This window comes from Hypomesus transpacificus, unplaced genomic scaffold, assembly GCF_021917145.1.
Source record: "Hypomesus transpacificus isolate Combined female unplaced genomic scaffold, fHypTra1 scaffold_152, whole genome shotgun sequence".
In the NCBI taxonomy this organism is placed as follows: Eukaryota; Metazoa; Chordata; class Actinopteri; order Osmeriformes; family Osmeridae; genus Hypomesus; species Hypomesus transpacificus.
Window position 1 is genome coordinate 400,841 of NW_025813719.1, and position 7,500 is coordinate 408,340.

At 44.0% G+C, this 7,500-nt stretch overlaps 10 non-coding genes across 10 annotated transcripts; all 10 read right to left on the bottom strand.

Annotated features, from left to right (window-relative positions):
• Window positions 1-280: 280 nt before the first annotated feature.
• trnap-agg lies at window positions 281-352 on the bottom strand. Its single transcript has one exon. It is a non-coding gene; the product is annotated as a tRNA-Pro (tRNA).
• Window positions 353-939: 587 nt separating this feature from the next.
• On the bottom strand, window positions 940-1,011 carry trnap-agg. The gene has a single exon. It is a non-coding gene; the product is annotated as a tRNA-Pro (tRNA).
• Window positions 1,012-2,609: 1,598 nt separating this feature from the next.
• On the bottom strand, window positions 2,610-2,681 carry trnap-agg. Its single transcript has one exon. It is a non-coding gene; the product is annotated as a tRNA-Pro (tRNA).
• A 265-nt stretch (window positions 2,682-2,946) lies between these two features.
• On the bottom strand, window positions 2,947-3,018 carry trnap-ugg. Its single transcript has one exon. It is a non-coding gene; the product is annotated as a tRNA-Pro (tRNA).
• A 250-nt stretch (window positions 3,019-3,268) lies between these two features.
• On the bottom strand, window positions 3,269-3,340 carry trnap-agg. The gene has a single exon. It is a non-coding gene; the product is annotated as a tRNA-Pro (tRNA).
• A 250-nt stretch (window positions 3,341-3,590) lies between these two features.
• On the bottom strand, window positions 3,591-3,662 carry trnap-agg. Its single transcript has one exon. It is a non-coding gene; the product is annotated as a tRNA-Pro (tRNA).
• Window positions 3,663-5,612: 1,950 nt separating this feature from the next.
• On the bottom strand, window positions 5,613-5,684 carry trnap-agg. The gene has a single exon. It is a non-coding gene; the product is annotated as a tRNA-Pro (tRNA).
• Window positions 5,685-5,934: 250 nt separating this feature from the next.
• On the bottom strand, window positions 5,935-6,006 carry trnap-ugg. Its single transcript has one exon. It is a non-coding gene; the product is annotated as a tRNA-Pro (tRNA).
• Window positions 6,007-6,271: 265 nt separating this feature from the next.
• Window positions 6,272-6,343, bottom strand: trnap-agg. Its single transcript has one exon. It is a non-coding gene; the product is annotated as a tRNA-Pro (tRNA).
• Window positions 6,344-6,946: 603 nt separating this feature from the next.
• trnap-agg lies at window positions 6,947-7,018 on the bottom strand. The gene has a single exon. It is a non-coding gene; the product is annotated as a tRNA-Pro (tRNA).
• Window positions 7,019-7,500: the final 482 nt, after the last annotated feature.

Here is a 7,500-nt window from a genome sequence, read left to right on the forward strand (position 1 = left end):
CTAGACCAACGAGCCACATTTTGGTGGCTGTTTTGGTTCATCAATTTATTTTCACAAAACCTGGTTAATCAGAAGCTCCGCACTGAAAAGCCTGAATCATACCACGAGCCACGTTTCTGTCAGTGTTTTGGTTTACTGATTTGTTTTCACATAACATGCTTAGACAAAAAGAGCAATTCTCCCAGTAAATCACCCCAAACCACGTTGGGTAAAGGACTGATCTTGGATTTAAACAGGATCTCTCGTTACCAGGTACCTTCCTTTGTCAATGTACTCTAAAGGGCTCGTCCGGGATTTGAACCCGGGACCTCTCGCACCCTAAGCGAGAATCATACTCCTAGACCAACGAGCCACATTTTGGTGGCTGTTTTGCTTGATAAATTTGTTTTCACAAAACCTGGTTAATCAGAAGCTCCGCACTGAAAAGCGTGATGCATACCACGAGCCACGTTTCTGTCAGTATTTTGGTTGACTGATTTGTTTTCACATAACATGTTTTGACGAAAAGAGCAACTCTCCCAGTAAATCACCCCAAACCACGTTGGGTAAAGGACTGATCTTGGATTTAAACAGGAACCCTCGTCACAAGGTACCTTCCTTTGTCAACGAACCCTAAAGGGTTCGTCCGGGATTTGAACCCAGGACCTCTCGCCCCCAAAGCGAGAATCATACCCCTAGACCAACGAGCCACATTTTAGTGGCTGTTTTGCTTTATGAATTTTTTTTTACAAAACCTGGTTAATCAGAAGCTCCGCACTGAAAAGCGTGAATCAAACCACGAGCCACGTTTCTGTTAGTGTTTTGGTTGACTTTTTTGTTTTCACATTACATGTTTAGACGAAAAGAGCAACTCTCCCAGTAAATCACCCCAAACCACGTTGGGTAAAGGACTGATCTTGGATTTACACAAGGTACCTTCCTTTGTCAATGTACTCTAAAGGGCTCATCCGGGATTTGAACCCGGGACCTCTCGCACCCTAAGCGAGAATCATACCCCTAGACCAACGAGCCACATTTTGGTGGCTGTTTTGCTTGATGAATTTGTTTTCACAAAATCTGGTTAATCAGAAGCTCAGCGCTGAAAAGAGTGAATCATACCAAGAGCCACGTTTCTGTCAGTGTTTTGGTTGACTGATTTGTTTTCACATGACTTGTTTTGACGAAAACAGCAACTCTCCCAGTAAATCACCCCAAACCACGTTGGGTAAAGGACTGATCTTGGATTTAAACCATTTACCTTCCTTTGTCAACGTACTCTAAAGGACTCGTCCGGGATTTGAACCCGGGACTTCTCTCACCCTAAGCGAGAATCATACTCCTAGACCAACGAGCCACATTTTGGTGGCTGTTTTGCTTGACCAATTTGTTTTCACAAAACCTGGTTAATCAGAAGCTCCGCACTGAAAAGCGTGAATCATACCACGAGCCACGTTTCTGTCAGTGTTTTGGTTGACTGATTTGTTTTCACATAACATGCTTAGACAAAAAGAGCGACTCTCCCAGTAAATCACCCCAAACCACGTTGGGTAAAGGACTGATCTTGGATTTAAACAGGATCTCTCGTTAAAAGGTACCTTCCTTTGTCAACGTACTCTAAAGGGCACGACGGGGATTTGAACCTGGGACCTCTCGCACCCTAAGCGAGAATCATACTCCTAGACCAACGAGCCACATTTTGGTGGCTGTTTTGGTTCCTCAATTTATTTTCACAAAACCTGGTTAATCAGAAGCTCCGCACTGAAAAGCGTGAATCATACCACGAGCCACGTTTCTGTCAGTATTTTGGTTGACTGATTTGTTTTCACATAACATGTTTTGACGAAAAGAGCAACTCTCCCAGTAAATCACCCCAAACCACGTTGGGTAAAGGACTGATCTTGGATTTAAACAGGATCTCTCGTCACCAGGTACCTTCCTTTGTCAACGTACTCTAAAGGGCTCGTCCGGGATTTGAACCCGGGACCTCTCTCACCCTAAGCGAGAATCATACTCCTAGACCAACGAGCCACATTTTGGTGGCTGTTTTGGTTCATCAATTTATTTTCACAAAACCTGGTTAATCAGAAGCTCCACACTGAAAAGCGTGAATCATACCACGAGCCACGTTTCTGTCAGTGTTTTGGTTTACTGATTTGTTTTCACATAACATGCTTAGACAAAAAGAGCAACTCTCCCAGTAAATCACCCCAAACCACGTCGGGTAAAGGACTGATCTTGGATTTAAACAGGATCTCTCGTTACCAGGTACCTTCCTTTGTCAATGTACTCTAAAGGGCTCGTCCGGGACTTGAACCCGGGACCTCTCTCACCCTAAGCGAGAATCATACTCCTAGACCAACGAGCCACATTTTGGTGGCTATTTTGGTTCATCAATTTATTTTCACAAAACCTGGTTAATCAGAAGCTCCGCACTGAAAAGCCTGAATCATACCACGAGCCACGTTTCTGTCAGTGTTTTGGTTTACTGATTTGTTTTCACATTACATGTTTAGACAAAAAGAGCAATTCTCCCAGTAAATCACCCCAAACCACGTTGGGTAAAGGACTGATCTTGGATTTAAACAGGATCTCTCGTTACCAGGTATCTTCCTTTGTCAATGTACTCTAAAGGGCTCGTCCGGGATTTGAACCCGGGACCTCTCGCACCCTAAGCGAGAATCATACTCCTAGACCAACGAGCCACATTTTGGTGGCTGTTTTGCTTGATAAATTTGTTTTCACAAAACCTGGTTAATCAGAAGCTCCGCACTGAAAAGCGTGATGCATACCACGAGCCACGTTTCTGTCAGTATTTTGGTTGACTGATTTGTTTTCACATAACATGTTTTGACGAAAAGAGCAACTCTCCCAGTAAATCACCCCAAACCACGTTGGGTAAAGGACTGATCTTGGATTTAAACAGGAACCCTCGTCACAAGGTACCTTCCTTTGTCAACGAACCCTAAAGGGTTCGTCCGGGATTTGAACCCGGGACCTCTCGCCCCCAAAGCGAGAATCATACCCCTAGACCAACGAGCCACATTTTAGTGGCTGTTTTGCTTTATGAATTTTTTTTTACAAAACCTGGTTAATCAGAAGCTCCGCACTGAAAAGCGTGAATCAAACCACGAGCCACGTTTCTGTTAGTGTTTTGGTTGACTTTTTTGTTTTCACATTACATGTTTAGACGAAAAGAGCAACTCCCCCAGTAAATCACCCCAAACCACGTTGGGTAAAGGACTGATCTTGGATTTACACAAGGTACCTTCCTTTGTCAATGTACTCTAAAGGGCTCGTCCGGGATTTGAACCCGGGACCTCTCGCACCCTAAGCGAGAATCATACCCCTAGACCAACGAGCCACATTTTGGTGGCTGTTTTGCTTGATAAATTTGTTTTCACAAAATCTGGTTAATCAGAAGCTCAGCACTGAAAAGAGTGAATCATACCAAGAGCCACGTTTCTGTCAGTGTTTTGGTTGACTGATTTGTTTTCACATAACTTGTTTTGACGAAAACAGCAACTCTCCCAGTAAATCACCCCAAACCACGTTGGGTAAAGGACTGATCTTGGATTTAAACCATGTACCTTCCTTTGTCAACGTACTCTAAAGGACTCGTCCGGGATTTGAACCCGGGACCTCTCGCACCCTGAGCGAGAATCCTACTCCTAGACCAACGAGCCACATTTTGGTGGCTGTTTTGCTTGACCAATTTGTTTTCACAAAACCTGGTTAATCAGAAGCTCCGCACTGAAAAGCGTGAATCATACCACGAGCCACGTTTCTGTCAGTGTTTTGGTTGACTGATTTGTTTTCACATAACATGCTTAGACAAAAAGAGCAACTCTCCCAGTAAATCACCCCAAACCACGTTGGGTAAAGGACTGATCTTGGATTTAAACAGGATCTCTCGTTACCAGGTACCTTCCTTTGTCAATGTACTCTAAAGGGCACGACCGGGATTTGAACCCGGGACCTCTCGCACCCTAAGCGAGAATCATACTCCTAGATCACCGAGCCACATTTTGGTGGCTGTTTTTGTTCCTCAATTTATTTTCACAAAACCTGGTTAATCAGAAGCTCCGCACTGAAAAGCGTGAATCATACCACGAGCCACGTTTCTGTCAGTATTTTGGTTGACTGATTTGTTTTCACATAACATGCTTAGACAAAAAGAGCAACTCTCCCAGTAAATCACCCCAAACCACGTTGGGTAAAGGACTGATCTTGGATTTAAACAGGATCTCTCGTCACCAGGTACCTTCCTTTGTCAACGTACTCTAAAGGGCTCGTCCGGGATTCGAACCCAGGACCTCTCTCACCCTAAGCGAGAATCATACTCCTAGACCAACGAGCCACATTTTGGTGGCTGTTTTGGTTCATCAATTTATTTTCAAAAAACATTGTTAATCAGAAGTTCTGCACGGAAAAGCGTGAATCACACCACGAGCCACGTTTTTGTCAGTGTTTTGGTTTACTGATTTGTTTTCACATAACATGCTTGGACAAAAAGAGCAACTCTCCCAGTAAATCACCCCAAACCACGTTGGTTAAAGGACTGATCTTGGATTTAAACAGGATCTCTCGTCACCAGGTACCTTCCTTTGTCAACGTACTCTAAAGGGCTCGTCCGGGATTCGAACCCAGGACCTCTCTCACCCTAAGCGAGAACCATACTCCTAGACCAACGAGCCACATTTTGGTGGCTGTTTTGGTTCATCAATTTATTTTCAAAAAACATTGTTAATCAGAAGCTCCGCACTGAAAAGCGTGAATCACACCACGAGCCACGTTTTTGTCAGTGTTTTGGTTTACTGATTTGTTTTCACATAACATGCTTAGACAAAAAGAGCAACTCTCCCAGTAAATCACCCCAAACCACGTTGGGTAAAGGACTGATCTTGGATTTAAACAGGATCTCTCGTCACCAGGTACCTTCCTTTGTCAACGTACCCTAAAGGGCTCGTCCGGGATTTGAACCCGGGACCTCTCTCACCCTAAGCGACAATCATACTCCTGGACCAACGAGCCACATTTTGGTGGCTGTTTTGCTTGACCAATTTGTTTTCACAAAACCTGGTTAATCAGAAGCTCCGCACTGAAAAGCGTGAATCATACCACGAGCCACGTTTCTGTCAGTGTTTTGGTTGACTGATTTGTTTTCACATAACATGCTTAGACAAAAAGAGCAACTCTCCCAGTAAATCACCCCAAACCACGTTGGGTAAAGGACTGATCTTGGATTTAAACAGGATCTCTCATCACCAGGTACCTTCCTTTGTCAACGTACTCTAAAGGGCTCGTCCGGGATTTGAACCCAGGACCTCTTTCACCCTAAGCGAGAATCATACTCCTAGACCAACGAGCCACATTTTGGTGGCTGTTTTGGTTCATCAATTTATTTTCAAAAAACATTGTTAATCAGAAGCTCCGCACTGAAAAGCGTGAATCACACCACGAGCCACGTTTTTGTCAGTGTTTTGGTTTACTGATTTGTTTTCACATAACATGCTTAGACAAAAAGAGCAACTCTCCCAGTAAATCACCCCAAACCACGTTGGGTAAAGGACTGATCTTGGATTTAAACAGGATCTCTCGTTACCAGGTACCTTCCTTTGTCAATGTACTCTAAAGGGCTCGTCCGGGATTTGAACCCGGGACCTCTCGCACCCTAAGCGAGAATCATACTCCTAGACCAACGAGCCACATTTTGGTGGCTGTTTTGCTTGATAAATTTGTTTTCACAAAACATGGTTAATCAGAAGCTCCGCACTGAAAAGCGTGAATCACACCACGAGCCACGTTTTTGTCAGTGTTTTGGTTTACTGATTTGTTTTCACACAACATGCTTAGACAAAAAGAGCAACTCTCCCAGTAAATCACCCCAAACCACGTCGGGGAAAGGACTGATCTTGGATTTACACCAGGTGCCTTCCTTTGTCAATGTACTCTGAAGGGCTCGTCCGGGATTTGAACCCGGGATCTCTCGCACCCAAAGCGAGAATCATACCCCTAGACCAACGAGCCATATTTTGTTGGCTGTTTTGGTTCATCAATTTATTTAAAAAAAAACCTGGTTAATCAGAAGCTCCGCACTGAAAAGCGTGAATCATACCACGAGCCACGTTTCTGTCAGTGTTTGGTTTACTGATTTGTTTTCACATAACATGCTTAGACAAAAAGAGCAATTCTCCCAGTAAATCACCCCAAACCACGTTGGGTAAAGGACTGATCTTGGATTTAAACAGGATCTCTCGTTACCAGGTACCTTCCTTTGTCAATGTACTCTAAAGGGCTCGTCCGGGATTTGAACCCGGGACCTCTCGCACCCTAAGCGAGAATCATACTCCTAGACCAACGAGCCACATTTTGGTGGCTGTTTTGCTTGATAAATTTGTTTTCACAAAACATGGTTAATCAGAAGCTCCGCACTGAAAAGCGTGAATCACACCACGAGCCACGTTTTTGTCAGTGTTTTGGTTTACTGATTTGTTTTCACATAACATGCTTAGACAAAAAGAGCAACTCTCCCAGTAAATCACCCCAAACCACAACGGGTAAAGGACTGATCTTGGATTTAAACAGGATCTCTCGTCACCAGGTACATTCCTTTGTCAATGTACTCCAAAGGGCTTGTCCGGGATTTGAACCCAGGACCTTTCGCACCCTAAGCGAGAATCATACCCCTAGACCAACGAGCCACATTTTAGTGGCCGTTTTGCTTTATGAATTTTTTTTTTACAAAACCTGGTTAATCAGAAGCTCCGCACTGAAAAGCGTGAATCAAACCACGAGCCACGTTTCTGTTAGTGTTTTGGTTGACTTTTTTGTTTTCACATTACATGTTTAGACGAAAAGAGCAACTCTCCCAGTAAATCACCCCAAACCACGTTGGGTAAAGGACTGATCTTGGATTTAAACAGGATCTCTCGTCACCAGGTACCTTCCTTTGTCAATGTACTCTAAAGGGCTCGTCCGGGATTTGAACCCGGGACCTCTCGCACCCTAAGCGAGAATCATACCCCTAGACCAACGAGCCACATTTTGGTGGCTGTTTTGCTTGATAAATTTGTTTTCACAAAACCTGCTTAATCAGAAGCTCCGCACTGAAAAGCGTGAATCAAACCACGAGCCACGTTTCTATTAGTGTTTTGGTTGACTGATTTGTTTTCACATAACATGTTTTGACGAAAAGAGCAACTCTCCCAGTAAATCACCCCAAACCACGTTGGGTAAAGGACTGATCTTGGATTTAAACAGGATCTCTCGTTACCAGGTACCTTCCTTTGTCAATGTACTCTAAAGGGTTCGTCCGGGATTTGAACCCGGGACCTCTCTCACCCTAAGCGAGAACCATACTCCTAGACCAACGAGCCACATTTTGGTGGCTGTTTTGCTTCATCAATTTATTTTTACAAAACCTGGTTAATCAGAAGCTCCGCACTGAAAAGCGTGAATCACACCACGAGCCACGTTTCTGTCAGTGTTTTGGTTTACTGATTTGTTTTCACATAACATGCT